The sequence below is a fragment of the Colobus angolensis genome, unplaced genomic scaffold (genome assembly GCF_000951035.1).
Source record: "Colobus angolensis palliatus isolate OR3802 unplaced genomic scaffold, Cang.pa_1.0 Scaffold356, whole genome shotgun sequence".
Lineage (NCBI taxonomy): Eukaryota > Metazoa > Chordata > Mammalia > Primates > Cercopithecidae > Colobus > Colobus angolensis.
In genome coordinates this window covers 1,599,232-1,617,549 of record NW_012116888.1, presented here as the reverse complement: position 1 = coordinate 1,617,549, position 18,318 = coordinate 1,599,232, and the positions used below count along the sequence as shown (strand labels likewise).

At 41.0% G+C, this 18,318-nt stretch overlaps 1 protein-coding gene across 3 annotated transcripts in view; it reads right to left on the bottom strand.

Annotated features, from left to right (window-relative positions):
* LOC105519652 overlaps window positions 1–18,318 on the bottom strand; it is a 294,464-nt gene that overhangs the window by 128,069 nt on the left and 148,077 nt on the right. For all 3 annotated transcript variants that reach the window (XR_001003010.1, XR_001003008.1, XR_001003009.1), the window contains exon 3: window positions 11,312–11,491. The gene's annotated coding sequence lies outside the window, so the exon portion shown is untranslated. The remainder of the gene's footprint in view (window positions 1–11,311; window positions 11,492–18,318) is intronic.

The window sequence follows — 18,318 nt, the reverse complement described above, 5'->3', positions numbered from 1 at the left end:
TTTCTTTCTTTCTTTCTTTCTTTCTTTCTTTCTTTCTTTCTTTCTTTCTTTCTTTCTTTCTTTCTTTCTTTCTTTCTTTCTTTCTTCTTTTGTTTATCTTTGCAGTTTGGTTGTTTCCTGTAGTGATAACATGTGGTTCTGTTATCTTTCTTATTTGTGTGTCTGCTTTACCAATGAGTTTTATACTTTTGTGTTTTCATGATGGTGGATATAGCCCTTTTGCTTCCAGATGTAGGACTCTCTTAAGCATTTATTGTAGGGTCAGTCTAGTGGTGTTCTAGTTTTTGCTTATCTAGGAAAGACTTCATTTCTCCTTCATTTCTCAAGGATATCTGTGCTGGGTACAGTATTCTTGACTGGCTAACAGAGGACCAATTAATAAGCCAAAGAAATGGCTTTCTAACAACGAACACTTCTGCCATCAACTGACAGATCCCAGGAAGAAATGTTTTCCAGTGAGGAGACTTCCCTGGTTTTCAGAACACCTCTGGCTGCCCCTGTCCAGGGCTGTCCCTTCAGTTCAGGTTAGCATTATCACCTAGAGCCAACAAGTCAAGGAGGTGCTGGTTTGACTTTGACATCTCTACCCAGATCAGGCTCCACTGAGAAGACTCTCCCTTTTTCATCACTGTCCCACCTAGTTAGTTGGTCCTGCCCTGGGGTCAGAGTTTCACTGATGCTGAAAAGTATAGTGTTAGCTCAGGCAACAGATAAACTCTGCCTCCATGCCCAAGTATGAAAAGCTATCTCTGCTTCTTTTTCACTCACCTAAGATTTTGGAAGAATGGCTCCTAAAGAGGGTGATCATCTGCCCTCATGACTTACAGTGCCTCAGCATCACATGTTTCACATGCTATTCATTTTGTACAGCAAAACCAAGAAGTGAATACGCCTGTTATCCCTACTTCACAAGTAGAGGACACTAAGGCCCTGAGAGGTTAAGAAGTGTAGGTAAGATTTGAACCTACAGGTTGTGCCTCCAGAACCCAAGCTCTTTACTCTTTGCTATATCCTTCTGCAAGCCCAGTCAAAGACTTGAGTATTTTCAAGCTTTGCCCTTTCCACACAGCTGCCTTTCTCCTCCAGTCCATCCCAAATGAGGACTTCCTGTGGCCAATTTCCTCCTGGGAGGAGGCAGAGACTGCCTCTTGCTGCCTCCTAGGGAAGCTTCTGGAACCTGACTTTGATAGCAGGAAGTAAAGAAGAGGAACCAAGGGAACAAGACCTTACTTTGTTTTCAAATCCCTAGTGTGGGGTCACTGCCAGCTGTCCTGTGGGATCTGTTATTACTGCTCAACTTGCAAGTTCTTTTCCCCTCCCTGGCCTCAATATCATCCAAACAAGGGGGTTACAGTGGGTATTCTAGAAGTCCCCACCTGACTTTAACATAATTTTGGCAACCTACTGAGAAGGAGAGATGGTGGGACTACACAGACAGGGTTTTCAAAAAAGGTACAGCTCATTGTTACCTCTCACTCTGTTCATTGATAGAACTAAGGGACTGGAAAGCCCTGGACATCTCATAATGAAAATAAACTAGCCCCTTGTGTTTAAGGGCTCTTTCCTTCAGTGTATCTACCTTCCATGTTAGAGCCACTTTGTTCATTTAAAAAAAAATGTCAGGGTTATTTTAACAAAGCAACTCAGCAAACGCTCTTTAGACATTATCAGAACGAGAGAGAGGAAATCCTGAAATAATTCTGCCTTCAGTTCTCCAAGTCAGAGTACATCAGCATGGAATTAAAAAAAAAAACAAAAAATGAGTCACCAGGTGAGTTGTACAGTGACAAGGAAGGGCTGACTGTGGCCTAGCCTCCCTAGTCCCCAGATCGGGTCATGGCATTGGAATAGAGCAGCTGGGAGGATCAATACAAGAGCTGAGAGGCCTAGAGTCAGCGTAATCAAGCTCTGTAAGGTCCGTGAGGTATGTGGGCAGCCAGGTGAACAAGATGCTGAAAGGAAGACTGACCTCTCTTTGAAAAGAACATATCAGGGTATTTAACATAGACCATCTTTAAACAAGTAGCCCACTTACTTTCCTACTAATCTGTAATCTGTAATCAGCTGAGAATGAGATAACAGCACTTTAGCTGCTAAAGTTTTTAAACATCATGTAAAATATTATTTGTGAGGCAATGAAGATATTGTGGGTGTTTTCAACTCTGCAAACCCAGGTATATTCTTTTCAGTAAACTCTTTACTCAAGTAAAAGATACATAGAGAAAAGTACACAAATAATAACCAGAATATATTGATGAATTTTCACAAAGGAGGCAAACCAGAGAAACAACTGACTAGGTCAAGAAGTAGGACATTGCCAACACCCCAGGCGCCCCACTTGTGCCCCTACAAGTCACATCCCCAAAATAACTATCACTTTGACTCCTGACCCCATTGATTAGCTTTGTCTGTTCTTGAACTTCATGTAAATGGAGCCATCAGGGCACCCTCTTGGTTTTCTGGCTTCTTTTACTGAACATGATGTTTATTACATTCATCCATGTTACTGTGTGTTGCATTAGGTCCTTTAATTTCATTGCTCAGTACATCGTGATATACTTATCCATTCCACTGTTGATAGAAATTTGGATTGTTTCCAGTCTTTGGTTACTATAGCTAGAGAGTCATGAACATTTTTGTAGAATTTCTGGGTCATAAGATACACAAATGCTTAGCTGTAGTAGATCCTGCCAATTTTCCAATATGGTTATACTAATTTACACTCCCAGCAGCCAGTGGATGGCACCTATAGTTGTTGTATATTCTCTCTGGCACTTAGTATTATTAGTCTGTCATTTTGGACAAACCTGGTGGCTCTGTAAAGGTTATCTCCTTATGACTTTAATTTGCACTTCCTTGCTAGCATTTATTAGAAACTTACAATACCTCTTTTGTGAAGTGCTTGTTCAAATCTTTTGCCCATATTTTTTATTGGGTTATTAATGACTTATGGAAATTCTTCATATATTCTAGGTACAAACCCTTTATTGGGTTTATGATTTGCAAATATCTTCTCTTACTCAAGGGCTTGCATTTTCACTGTCTTAATGGTGTCTTTTGATAAACAGAAGTTCTTAGGTTTTAAAAATTTATTTATTATTATTTTTATTTTTGTTATTTTTGGAGTACATTTGTGCAAACAGGGCTCACTGAAGCTCAAACTCCTGGACTCAAGTGATTCTTGCACCTCAGCCTCTTGAGTAGCTGGGATCACAAGGTGTGCCACCACACCTGCTAATTTTTAAAATATTTTGTGGAGATGGGGTCTCACTATATTACGCAGGCTGGTTTTAAACCACTGGGCTCAAGGGATCTTCCCTTCTTGGCCTCCCCAAGTGTTGGATTACAGGTGTGAGCCGTTGCACCTGGGCAGAAGTTCTTAGTTTTAATGAAGTCCAATTCATCAATATTTTCCTTTGTGCTTAGTACATTTTGTATTACATTTGAAAAAATTTTACTCCAAGGTCATAAATTCTTCTTTTATGTTATCTTTTAGAAATTTTGTTATTTTGCCTTTCACTTTTAGATCTACATTCTATATGATTGATTTGTGTGTGTGGTGTGAGGTACAGTCAAGATTCATTTTTTTTTAAGTATGAAGATTCAACTGACCCTGCAACATTTATGCAAACATTATCTGTCCTATTCCGATTGCATGGCAGTATTGCTTTTGTCATAGATCAACTGACTGAATATGCATGGTCTGTTTTCTAGTACTCTCTCTTCTGTTCCATTGGTCTATTTGTCTATGCTTGTGCATATCTCACACTGTCTTATTTGCTAAAGCTTCAGAATAAGTCTTAACACATGTTCTTGCTCAAGATTGTTTCAGTCCTTCAAATTTCCAAATAAAATATAAAGTTTATCCCTCAAATAAAATAAACAAAATTCCACTAAAATTTGTTGTAAAATTGTACTGACTCTATAGGTCAATTTGGACAAAACTGACTATAAAAATATTGTCTTTTATTCCATAAGCATACATTTTGGATTCTTTTAATGTCTTTTCACAATGATTTTATAGTTCTTAACTACATTTTATTATATTTATTTCTCTGTATGTTGATGTTATTATACATGACATCATTTAACTTTTTAATTTTCTAATTATTTGTCACTCACCTAAAACTATTTGTTCTCTTAAGTTGATCTAGCAACTCATCTTCCGCGTGGTTAATATTACTAATTTGTGATCAAAATTATCATTCATGATAGAGCTTTTCAGTCTATTTTGTCTCTGTTATTCAGATTAGGGAATTTATATTGTTCTTTCCTCAATTTCATTCTATCCTCTGTCATATCCATTTTACTATTGAGTAGAATCCAGTAATTTTTTAAAATTTCTATTGTTACATTTTTTAATTTTGTAATTTCCACTTGGTTCTTCTTTTGTAATTTCTATTTCCTCACTGAGATTTTTCTGTTCCTTCATTTGTTTCAAGAGAATTTGTAATTGCTTTCTGAAACATTTTTATAACGGCTGTTTCAAAGTCTGTCAGACAGTTCCACTATCTGATTCATCTCAGTGTTGGTGTCACTTGTCTTTTCTCACTTAGGTAGTTTTCCTAATCCTTAGTATAATGTGTGTTTTTTATTGTATTTGTACATCCTGTTTTTTATGTTAAAAGACTCTGGGTCTTTTTTTTTTTCTTTCTTTTCTTCTTTGTTTTTTGCAAGCTATCACCTGGCTTAGGTTTAGCATAAGATCCTAGCCTAGTTTAGTGGGCTGTGGGTCCAGTGGCAACTTCATTTCAGAGCCTTCTTACTATTATAGCCTACTGGAGCTCCCACTGGTCCTTTCTGATGCCCCTTTCTGGGGCTGAGGGAATTTCCTTGGGCTGGGCCACCTGGTGCCTCTAGATGGGCAAAGGGAGTCTCAGGCCTATGGAGACCAAGAGTGCTTCCCAAACTAGGCTGCCTGTTATGATGTGATTCCCATTGTTGGTACCACCCAGTCACCCTACATGTCTGTCATTGGGCGTGGAGGAGAATACCAGACTCACCAGGAAGCGGGAGGAATGAGTCTATGTTGGCTGTCTTTTGGTGCCAGGTTGGGATCAGGTAATACCAGGCCTAGGTCACCTTCTCTTGTTGGATGCAGTGATGGTAAGACATCCTACCTCCATTGTTCCTCCAGTCTTAGGGTCCCTAACTTGTTCCTCTTTCTGTTTCTATCTTTCAGAGTTCTCCTTTGGTTATGTCTTGCATTATTTCTAGACATTATAATTGCACTTAGCTGAGAGGAGAGAAGAGAGAAATGGCTCTATGCTGTCTTATCTGGATCAGAAGTCCTTTCAAAATTATCTTGAATGAAATAATTCATTGAATAAATCACTACAAAGTCAGTCTTGAATACAATTTATTGACTTAAACGGAGCTGAATTATTTTAAAAATTGGTAGATTCTTAGACTCCAGTCCACCCTCGCTCAGTAAAGAAATACCTTTTCACAGACGTAGAATACCCTGACATATAGAGAGCCCACCATTTCCACGGTACCATGGAATCAGGGGAATTATCCAAAGAGTGGTTTCCTTGTTTTACCCTAGGCAGGGATAGTCAAGAAAACTTCATGGATCTGCAGCATAAAGCTAGGGAGAAAGAGGAAGAGTTGCCTGTTTTAATTTCTGTAACTAGTGTATCTCCGGATAATGCATGAACAGCCAGTAAAAATGAATGCAGATTATTGATGAAAAGAACACACATGGAGAAGAGAAAAAGCAAGTCAACAGAGCTTTTTAACATACACTCCCTCACCCCTACCCCCAGCTCAGAAGGGCAGGAACCTGCTGTCCAAAACAGGAAATATAGGAAGTACCAGCTGAGAAACTGTCCATTTGACGTCCATGAGCCCAGCTGCCCCTCTCGCCTCAATTCTATTTTAAGTCAGTGACACACAGTCATGCTTTCCTTTTCTGCACCTGAAACAGTGACGTCACTCCAGACTGAGTCCTTATTAGAAGTGATGATGGAGTTATTTTTAGACCTGGGAATGGTCTAAAATATTTTGCCTCAGCCTAATCATTGGATCCTTCAAGGAAATGGATATTTTGATGCACATCCCACCTGGCGTCCTATCAAATGGAACCTTGTCTCTCGGGCAACTTGTTAGTTTGAAGGCCGTGACAATGAGGCCAAGAATGACTCTTGGCTCCTCCACTCTCCCATCACAGGCCGCACTCAGATCCTCCCACATCAGATTTTACCCACCGTGCCAGTGGAAGTGATCTCTAAATCAAGCTATTCCTGCCCTCTCTAGCCTACTTTCTCTGCAAGGCATTAGAATAGTCAGATCCCGAGAGTCCAGACCTGGATTCTATTGCTTTGTAAGCTATGTCTTTGGGCAAATTACTTCTCTAGGCTTTTGTTTCACAGGCTACATAAATGAGACGAACTCATGGTCATGTGGACTAAGTAAAAAGTTGTAGGTACAAAGCTCTCTCTCTGGTGCTGGTAGTGGGGTGTGCTCACTAATTTCTAGCCATTGCTATTGTTATTCTCAGCATGCTGAAACACTTTCATGAATGCTGTTTCACCTGATCTTTTGTAAAAGGACTGTACATGTTTTAATTAATTTAATCTTCTATATAGTTTTATTAAGAACACACTCTTTTGACCTTATTTAAGAATTAGCCATATAATTAATAAGTGATAGAGGTAAGATTTAAAGAGAGTCTGGTTTCAGAGAACACTCTCTTGATCACTGTGTAGAAATATTATTCCAACCCAGAGTGTAGGCTCTTCTGGTCTTACCCTTCCTATGAGAGACGGGTTATTGTCTCCACTTCATAAATGAAAGCAGTGAGAATCAGAGCAATTGACTGAGCTGACAAGTCATAGGATCACCAAACAAGGGAATTCAGGTCTCTTGGCTCCAGTGGCAGTGCCTGGGAGTGCCAGAACGAATAGCACAGTATCACACACAACAGCAGCAATAGCAGCAGTGCCCACAGCAAGTACAATGACACATTTCCTACACACTTGCTCTCATTTAACACGCACAACAATTATGGCCTCTGGGTTCTATCATCAACTCCATTTCAGATGAGGGGACCAAAGTTCAGCCAGATCAAGGAAGCTGTTTAGGGGCATAGAGCTAGGGAGTAATGGAGTTGGGTGTCCCCCTGGTCTACCATGCCCAAGCTGTGCCTCAGCTTCTGTGCTGCCATCTCCTGCAGCACTTAAGCAGAATCCCTAAGAACAACTGGCAGCACTTGCCTGATCAATGTAGCCAGCAGAAGGAGGACAACTTATTTTTCATAGATTTTTTTGGGATTTTTCTGTGCAAATAATCATGTTGCCTAAAAAAGGAGACAGTTTCATTTCTTATTTTCCAATGAGCATGACCTTTATTCCCTTTTCCTGCCTTATTGCAGTGGCTAGAACTTCCAGTACTGTGTTTAATAAGACTGATGAAAGTAGAAATCTTCACCTTGTTTTGGATCATTTAAGGCAATGTATTCTGTCTTCATCATGAAATACGACGTCTGATGTAGTTTTTTAATAGATGTTCTTTATGAGGTTGAGGAAGTCTCCCTCTGTTCCTAGTGTACTTGAGAGGATTTTCTGTTTTCATCACTAAGGGGTGTTGAATTTTGTTAAATAATTTTTTGATGCCAATTGTTATGATTATATGGTTTTTCTTCTTTAGCCTGTTGCTATGATGAATTATATTAATTTCTTATCAAATATTGAATCAGCTTTGTCTACCTAGTATAAAACTAACTTGGTCATGGTGTTTTAGTCTTTTTATACATTGTTGGATTTTGATTAATTAAATTTGATTGGTGATTTTTACATCCAAAGTTCATGAGAGATATTGGCCTGTAGCTTTCTTTTTGCATACTTTCTTCAGCTGGTTTGGGTATCAGAGTAATGATGGCTTCATAAAAAGAATTGGGAACTTCCTAATTTTCTCTTCTCTTGTATTTTCTGGAACACAGACATAGAATTGGCATTAATCTTTATTTGAATGTTTGGTAAAATTCTTGGATGAAATCATCTGGGCCTGGAGATTTCTTTTTTGGGAATATTTTTATTATAAATCCAATTTTTAAAAATATCTACACAGTTATTCAGATTATCTATTTTACCTTGGCTAAGTTTTAGTACTTTGTGGTTTTTGAGGAATTATCCCATTTCTTTGAACTTGTTGAATATATGAGCATAAAGTTGATTATAGTTCTTAAGTTATCTTTTTAGTAGCTAAAGACACCTATTGTGGTGTCCCCTATTTTGTTTCTGATGTTGGTGATTCATGTCTTTTCTCTTTTTATATTTGCCAATCTTGCTAAAAGTTATTAATCTTATTAATTCTTTTAAAGAATCAAATTTCTGTTTTATTATTTTCTTTTTCCAGTTTTCAAGTTCATTAATTTCTGCTTTTTATTTCCTCCTTTCTGCTTCCTTTGAGTTTATTTTGCTCAACTTTTCTAATTTCTTGAAGTAGAAACTTAGATTAGTAATTTGAGATCATTCCTCTTTTCTAATGTAAGCATTTACTCCTATCAATTTTATTCTCAGCACTGCTTTAGCTAATCTTACAAATTTTAACATGTTGTATTTTCATTTTCATTCTTTTCTTGTCTTTTTAAAATTTCCTTTGAGGTTGCCACTTTGATGCATGGATTATTTAGAAGTTTGTTGCTTAGTTTCCAAGTGTTTGGAGATTTGCCTATTGACTTTCTGCCTTGATTTCTACTTTGATTTTATTACGGCCAGGTAACATTGTCTGTATAATTTCAATTCTCTTGAATTTTTTAACATTTGTTTTATGATCTAGGATATGCTGTATCTTGGTAAATGTCTCATGGGACCTTTAAAAAATGTGTATTCTGCTGTTGTTGGACAGACTGTGCTATGAATGTCAATTAGATCCTGTCAGTTGATGGTGTGGTTAAGTTTTTCTATATTCTTGCTGATTTTCTTGCTAGTAGTCCTAGAAGTCCTGAGGGCAGGGAGACAGCAGGGATTGATGCCCCAACCACACTTGTGGATTTCTTCTTTCAGCTGTTAAAGTTTTTGCTGCAGACATGTGAAAGTCTGTTGTTTAGGTTCATAGGTATGTAGAGAAAATGCTCACTAACTGTGTTTTTCTTTCACTATCACACCACAGTCTTCACACAGAAGAAAGGCCCAGTGACTCACGGGAAACTACTATACTAAAAACTTGGAGCTAATGTTTTAAATTAATCAGAAAAAAATACAAAAGTCAGAACACTGCACCAACAGATAGAGCCCTGTGCCTTTATAAAAGAAAAAAAAAAATGCTGCTTTCTATACCCTTTCCCTCACCTTAAAGATAATCCTCTGGTTTTCTCTTAAGTAACCAGAGAGTGGATACCCCACCTCACAAAACAAACAGTCCTATTTGCTGAATATCTTTTGTCTTAAAGATACAGCTCGGGAAAAAGTAGACTGCACTTAACATGATTTATGTCACTCCTTTTTTGTGCTTTATATGATATGAAGAAAGGTTTCTGTGTTGATGATTGTCATGGTGTGACAGTAGAAGAAAAACACAGTTAGGGAGAGTTTTCTCCACATACCTGTGAACCAAACAACAGACTTTCACATATCTGAAGCAAAAACTAAGACAGCTGAAAGAAGAAATCCACAATTGTGGTTGGGGCATCAACCCCTGCCCCACACTCAAGACTGCTAGGCCTACTAGGGAGAAAATCCACTAGAATATGACAGTGGACACCGGTTGGGTGTCCTCCAATTCAGTTCTGACACTATCTACCCAGAGAGAGAGTCAGATCCTACAAGTTGAAGGTTCAGCCCCCAAGACTGCCCCCATACACACACCAGTTGTAAGTCTGGTCCCCCAGAACCTCTGACTAACCAGCTTCAAGGTGGGGTTCCCATGACCCCCTCTTTGGGTTTGATTAATTTGCTGGAGCAGCTCACAGAACTCAGAGAAACACTTACCTGTGTTTACAGATTTATTACTAAAAAATATTGCAAAGGAGACAGATGAAGAGATGCCTAGGGTGAGGTATGGGTCACGGAGCTTCCATGCCCTCCCTGGGCACACCACTCTCCAGGAACCTCCACATGTTCAGCTATCTGGAAGCTTATGAACCCCGTCCTCTTGGCTTTTTATGGAAGCTTTATGATGTCAGCATTCCTTCCCCCAGGATACAGGATGGGACTGCCTTGTGGGAGGGTCTTAAGATCCACAATCAGAAAGGCAGAAAGGTGGGAGAACATTAGAGTGAAAGGAAGGCAGGAGAAGGTCAGAGGCCTGCCCCGAGGCCTAACACCCCCAACAATCTTACAAGACTCTAACACAGGATATGGGAATTATGAGCCAGGACCCATGGATAAAAACCAAAATGTATCACAACATCACAACAGGATAGCTATATCTTCTTGGTGAATTAATTCTTTTTGTTATGATGTAATTTCCCTCTTTGCCTATAGTAACTTTATTTGCTCTGAAGTCTGCTTTTTCTGATGTTAATATAGCCACTTGTGCTTCCTTCTGATTAGTGTTTACATGTTATATCTTTTTCCATCAATTTGCTATCAGTCTACCTATATCATTGAATTTGAAGTGAGTTTCTTGTAAACAACACATAGCTGGGTCATGTTTTGTAATACACTCTGCCAATCTCTGCATTTTCAATTGATGCATTTAGAATATTTACATTTAAGATAATTATTGATATATTAGGGCTAAGTCTGATATTTTATTATTAATATTTGTTATCTGATTGATCCTTATGTTTATCATGTTTTTGTTTCTTTTTTCTTGCCTTCCTGTTATTTACTTGGACATTTTTTAGTGTTTCATTTGGATTTAATTGTGATTTTCTTTTTTCAGCATATCACGTTTGTTGTTTCCTTAGTGCTTATTATGTTTGGAAACTCTGTAGATGGGCAGCCTTCCATGATGGGGAGGAAGCTGCAGAGCCCGGGTCTCTTTATGCCACTGGATGGAGTCTGGGGAGACACAGCGCGCTTCACGGTGGCTGCTTCTGTGGGTGAATCAGGCCATGTGCTGGTGTCTAAGTCATGGACTGGGGGCCAGGACCGCCCAGGGCTTTGCTGCTGCTACTATTGCTGCTGCTGCTGCTGCTGCTGCTGGCAGATGAATCTCTCTGCAAGGACCCTGGGTTGTACAAAACAGGGGCTAGAGCTTCCTACTGGGTCTCTGTTGGGGTTCCCCTTCCCTGAACTTTGGCCAAAGAGAACAGGATGTTCTTGGGGGTTTGCTGTTTTGTTGTCATTTTGTCTGTGCCTGCTGGTGATTCCAGCATAGCCCAGGGTATATGGGAGATGAAAAGGAAACTTAGAAAACTTACCATGTTGCTGTTTCTCAAGCCCTGAGGTTTCTTGCAAGTACACCTTTGTTTCTTCTGGCTTTCAGAGTTCTTTATCATTGTCTGCTGAATAGTTTCCAAGGTACTTAGCTGTATTTAGAGGAGCAGAGCAGGGAAAAATGAGCTTAATCATCTTGTTCCAGAACTGGAAGTCGGCAGAGCCTGTTTTAAAAATAATGTTTAAAACAAATTTTATTTCCTGGGTGATTTTCCAGAAAGCAGAAAAAGTACTATCAATGGCACTCCCTGTAATAAAAACTACACCCTATGCTTTCTTGGAAGGAATCAATTGCGTTATTCAACAGTCATCTTCCTCTGAACCTGCTCTGCATTTAGTCAACAGGATATTGAATTCCTTTTAAAAACCTAAACAGGTTATCACTTCTTTCCTGAACCAAAAGTTGATTGGTAATGTAAATACTTATCTGTAACACAGAAAACTGTGTTTTCTTTGAGCTCTTCCTATTCCGTATCCCCTGTCTTGAATGAGGAGGTTTTCCTTTGGCACCGAAAGGTTACAACTACATTTATCTACAAATAAACTACCATAGAAGAACTGGAACTTTCCTAATTATCAATGTTTAGCCGCACAAATAAAGCCTTCTTATATCTGTGTTCTACTTGTTTCTTGTCTTGGACCCTTGCCTGACACAGATAGGATGGGCTTTCAGCCCAGTGACTCACGGGAAACTACTATATTAAAAACTTGGAGCTAATGTTTTAAATTAACCAGAAAAAAACACAAAAGGCAGAACACTGCACCAACAGATAGAGCCCTACCCCTTTATAAAAGGAAAAAAAAAAAATACTACCTTCTATACACTTTCCTTCACCACAAAGATAATCCTCTGGTTTTCTCTCAAGTAACCAGAGAGTGGACCCTCCCCCAAAACACAAGTTCAATTTGTTAAATATCTTTTGTCTTAAAGATATAGCTCAGGAGAAAGTAGACTGCACTTAACATGATTTATGTCATTCTTTTTTTGTGTGCCTTATATGATATATCATGACTTGGAAAACTCCTATAAATATGTAAAATATTAGAATGTATAGCAAAAAATTGTCAGTTTACATTATTTTTGGCTTACCTCAGTACAAAGACTAATGTGGTAAAATTGAATATTTATATTCTTAAGATAAAATTGAATGTTCTAACGTGAAGTAACACATTTTCAAGTACATTGTTTTTTCTGAAATCCCTTTATTACCACTAACTCTATCTTTAAAAAAAAAAAAAGTTCACAACATGTACCATTTTCTGGCTCTGCATGAAAAGTTTATTGCTTGAGTGCAGAGTTAAAAAGAAGCCAGTAAGTTAACATGTTATATTTGACATGGGAGCTGTTCACTCCAAATTTTAAGAAAAGTCAGAAAAATCATGTACAGGCAACCAACCAGAGTGTTAAAATGACTTTTTTTTTAATTGTTAAAAAATCTGTATAGAAGCACTTTTTTTTATTTGTAAAAGTGGAAGCAATTTGAGTCACTTTAATTTACAGCATGAATGGAAGACTCTCAGAGTCATCTATAACCACAGCAGAAAATGTGATTATAAAAGTTTACAAAAACCCCAATTCCCCAGAGAGCCATGAAATGAGCAGAGTGCAGAACATATTCTATCAGTCTCTTGAAATATTATTTGCCCTCTTAACTGATAAGGCAATGGAGGAAGAAAGTAAGAATGTAATAAAAATATGAAAAAGTGACTACCTTTGCCTGCCTTCAACAAACCTAACTTTAAATAAGATAAGAATAATGAACAAGACAGCTAACAAAGAAAACAGCTTTTCCCCTAGTTTCTTTTGAAGTGAATCTCCCTTTACTTTTTTCAAATTTTGGGGGATCCTACAAATAAGGCTTCCTTGGAAATGAGTGCATTTTTTCTAATTTCAAGACTCAAAAGATAAACAAAGCAGTCTGTTTTTCTTCTCTCACCCACCCCAACCCTGTAAATAACCCCAGGCCACAGCCTGGGTGTCCCTCTGTTCTTTATGTCTATCAGGGGTTTTAGAGCTGGAGAGGTCAGTGGGGGAAGGATGGGAAGAGGGAGAGGTGAGAAAAGGAGGGAGAAAGGGAGAATAAGTGGGGCGGGCTCATCTCCGAGTGAACCCCGGCGGTAGCTGCGTACAGGATGTCACACGCGTGCCTGCACATGCAAAATGTACACAGTGAAACCAGGCAATAGAACTATTAAAAAAAAAAAGACTGAAAGAAAGAAAGAAAATGTACTGCTACATCAGCTAAAAACAGTCGTGTTCTTTCCTGGTTTGATGTCAGCTCCCAGTACTGGCTTGGAATTGCCCACAGCAATATTGGGCCCCTGCCCACTCAGCAGGCAGACGGCTTTCCCTGCCAGCAACAGGCTTTTAATAAAACAGGATGCTGTCCCACTACTAAGGCCCAGCCTGAGAATGGATCCCAGTCCATGTGAACTCCCTCTCCAAGAAACAGCAGTTCTGTGTTCCTTATCAGGAAACCCCACTTTGGCGTTCCTGGCCTGGGAGAAAGGCCCCTCTCCCAGGGGCTTGCTCAGCAAGTGTTTGCAGGCAGCCGCTGGCCCCTGGAGCTGTCTCCTCTGCAAGGTTCTCACCAGAGTGAGCTTGCTCCCGCAGGGACTTCTAATTCTGTGCGTGCATTTCAGCTTTGAGGAAGGCTCTGTCTGACTTTGACAGTCAAGCAGGATGGGATTTAAAATAAGGAGCTGGCTTCCACAGGCAGGATGAGGACATTTCGCCTCTATGTTCCTGCAGCAAGCCCCAATGAGTCACGCCAGGACTGCACTTGAACTGACTTCTCGTCTTAAGTGTGAGGAGTTTTATCATTTTGGGGAGGCTCACCCGTCTACTTGTTTACTTCTCATTTGGAATGAAATGGAGTATGTTCCATTTGGAGCAGCAATTTCTAATTTTTTTCCAGCTGCAGTTTGACAAAAAGTCCAAACTGAGGAGTGAGATTCCACGGTACCTTCCAAACCCTGGAGCTCCGTGGCTGCAGAGCCCAGGACCACCCTTCCTTGGCTGTATACCACCTTCTTGTCCTGGGGAAGAAGAACTGTGATTCTGAAAGTCGTCCCAGAGGATTAGCCCCAGTCCCACAGGCACCAGCAGGTTCCCTTTTATGCCACACCGTCATGTAGAGAGGTGGCTGAGTATAGCACTGACATCACAGACCGGGAGACACACATGCTGTCAGGAAGCAGACTTAGATGACACCCTATGAGAGTGAATTCCAGCGGGAAGAGAAGTCATTGTTGTTGATAGAGAAGGCTGGACAACCTGGATTCTACCCCCAAATCTGCCCTGGCTTCCTGTGTGTCCTTAGACAACGTGATATATGTGTGACTCAGTGTCCCCATTTTGTAAAGTACACAGCAGGTTGTTGGAGGATGGGCAAATAACCAGCTCATATGCTGTCACTCTCCCTTCCCCCATCCACGCAGACACTGGGAATCACTCCCAGCACTTTTCTTCCTGTGCCCAGATGTGACAACTCAGTCAGCCACAGCCAAATGATCAGAGACAGCACCGGAGTGAAGGCTGGTGATGGTTTCTAAGGCTTCTTCCAAATCTGATCATCCATAAGTCCCAGTCTAAGCCCAATACATTTCTGTTTACTTTGAAGTTCTGGGGAGGAAATTGGAGGAATTGGTGTTACAGGTTGTGTTTTCATTCCTTCTCTCACTTGAAGTTTGTGAGTTTGGAAAAGAAAAGGAGAAAGAGGAAGTATATGGAGGGAACATCTGGGCATGTAGATGGTGTCACAGTGGAGAACTTTGTCTCCTGGACTGCAGCCCAGATCCACCTCAGAACAGCGGGGGCTTGGCAGGAAGCAGGATGTGCTGGCCCAAAGCTGGGAAGAGCAGAGCACGCTGCAGGAGGCCAGCCCGTGAGACCAGAAAAAGTGCAATCGGTAACTTCAGAAGGAGGAGTGAAAAGAGCCCAAGTAAATCTACACAGCCAGGAAAGATGAAGCACAGCACAGGAATATGAGCTAGGACTCTTGAAAGCAGCAGGAATGACTCTCGCTGACTCAAGCAGAGAAGGGAATGAATTGGAAGCTATGAAGGAGCTTGTGAGGTCAACAGGGGTGCTGGATTCTGAGCTGGAGAACCAGGTTCAACCGGGACAAGAGCGTGCCACCATCAAGTGCCTCTGCAGGGAACAAACAGCCTGCTGTACCTCCTCCTGAGACCACTCAGCTCAGCTCAGCTCAGGACCTCCCTAGGGCAAGGGAGGAGACACTGTGGACACCTTTCCACTTCCATGCAGGGGGAAAAGCACTCGGATTTACCATGAAGACGGTGCCCAGTGAGAGAGGTAGTGCCACAAAAGGACATCGAATTGGGGAAGGAAGAGGCAGTGGATTTCGGGCTGCTGAAAAAGCAATGCCCAGCACTGTGAATAACACAGAGGTGTCACGCACAACCACAGCAAGTAACCAGACTAGGTCAAGAGTCAGAGAAGTTAGCAAGCAAACATAAAATCCAATCCAGCAGGCCTGCGGGACAAAGTTAGGAGTAACTCCAAGGTCAGTTGCCAGGTGTGGAAACCCATATGGGAGGCTCGGTGGGGTCAGAGGGTAAAGACAAGGCCGATTAATTACCAGCTCTCAGGAGCGAGCTGAGTGGAGCACATGGAGGAGTGCAGAGGATGTCGCAGGCAAGAGTCAAGGTCAGGAATGTCCAGACCGAGATGAATGAGGGTGTAAAAGCAGGCACCTGCGTACAAGGCTCGGGGTTACCCATCTCAATTCTGGTGGGGTCTCCCTTGATAGAAAAGAGCTGCATTGAAAGGCCGAGCTGCCCCTTAGCTACAGAGTGGAGGAGGTGTCCAGTTTGTGTCCGCAATATCACTAGCAGTCAGGAAGGCTCATGTGCTCTCTTCTCTGGGAAAGCAAGTCTTCCAAATTCAATTTGGCAGAGCACCAGTTTGCTGGGATAGAAGCCAAACCTAAGCGCTGGGGTCCTGCTCCCCACCATGGCTCTGCCAAGCTGGAGGCTGCTGCTGTGCCACTTCCTTCTTCCACACAGAGCATCAGAGGAGGCAGATGGACAGATCCTGAGGCCTGGGGACATTACCAGGGCTGTGAACCCAGCTGTGCCGAAAGCCAGGTCTACCTTTTGACGTTGCTTGATGGTAATTCCTAGGGGAAACGTCTCTGAGCAATAGATTCTCTTTTTGTGTTTAAGCCAGTTTGAGGCAGTTTTCTGTCACTTATAACCACAAAATGTGTCAGGAATAGGTAGATAATAATATTAATACTAACCAAAACTAAGCACTATTTCCTACAATCCTCATAACAGCTCCAGGAGGTAAATTCTATTCTCATACACTATTATATCAAATTGAAGAAACTGACACTAACGTCCTAGCGCCACACAATATTAACCTGGAAGGCTGGGGCTAGGGAGTCTGAACACACACAGATCCCAAATGAGAAAAGAGATTAGGGGGAAACCCCAAATTCTGCATATGTGTAGTAAATAATCCTGAATAAACCCAGTGAGGACCAAAAAGAGGAAATAGCTAGAAAAATCCAATGTGGGCCACACAGGGTGACCACTGGTGATCTCAGACTTTACGAAAGGGATACCCAGAAGATGAGAAGTAGACACGGAGTCAAGGAAAATACCAGGGTAGGGGGGCCTGAACCTGTGAGCACCACACTGGGAAACCAAAAGCCCACACCAAGCAGAGGCTGCAAACAGGCCCGCCATCTCAGAAGGGTTTTCAAAGCTATTTGAAGAGTAGGACAAGAAAGGGATTGCACAGGGAAGATGCTAAAATGTAGACACTTGGAAAAAAAAAAAAAAAGGAGGCAGAGCCAAGCAATTTCAACCTCATGTCTCTCCTTTCTAGTTAGAGAGATGCTCTTCCAAAAGGTGGACCCCTGGCCTGGTAAGAAGGCAGCAAGGCGGTGCTTGGATGCCCTACATGAGTTTAACAATGAAAACTCTTCGATGACCTGGCAGCAGCACAGTGACTTAACACAGGGAAGCCCTTTCCTGGGCAAATGGTACATTTCCAACATTTGTAAAAACGGTCAATTGCTCGATGGCAATCCCTGAGAGAATATTCTAGAACTATTGACCATCTGGATTGAAAATATTTCAAAAAAATATAGGGTACAACATGGGTTCAATACCCCCCAAACAACCATGAGTCTTTCATGATGGGGTGATTAATGCTGACCAGGTGACTCTGGTAAATACTATATACCAAAAATAACCTCAGCAAGCAGCTGACAGTTTTTCAGAACAGTCTTGTTTTTGAAATGCAGGAATATGGACCAGATGAAAATAAGATAAGAGGGATTCCTAGTGAATTGTAAAACGATGCCCAAATGAAATGATGAACTGTGAAGTCTTATGAAGGGGGACCACGCCAGGGGTCATGTCCTTCCACTGGCCCAGCTTCCACTGACCTAGCCTTAACAGTGTCCTTGAAGGTGAATTTGGAGATGTCCTTTCAGTTGCTACTGATGGGGCAGGAATCAAAGCAGTAGGGGTTGTGGTCAGGATTGAGTGAGCTGCGTGTGTGACACACATAGCATCATTAGGCTGTTGCTCTGGTACTGGCCACCTCTACACTGCCTGGTGCCCTGTCTTTGGAGGAACAAGACTTGGATCCCCATCTCATCTCCCCATTATAGTTTTGCAATATTCATCAAATCACTCCACCATTCTAGGACTCAGTTTCCTCATCTGTAGATTTGAAAAAAGATGCCAAAGGCACTTGTGTCTAATGTGTGGGTAACCAGAAGCCAAGAAGGACAATGAATGCAATAAAGAACCAAATCATGAATGATCCAAATTCATTTCAATAGGACCAAATATGAGGTCAAACCAACAACACTCATAAGAATTTAGTTGGAATATATGTCAAGAAAAACACTGAATATTAAAAATGCGGCTGGGCACAGTGACTCACACCTGTAATCCCAGCACTTTGGGAGGCCAAGTTGGGTGGATCCCCTGAGGTCAGCAGTTC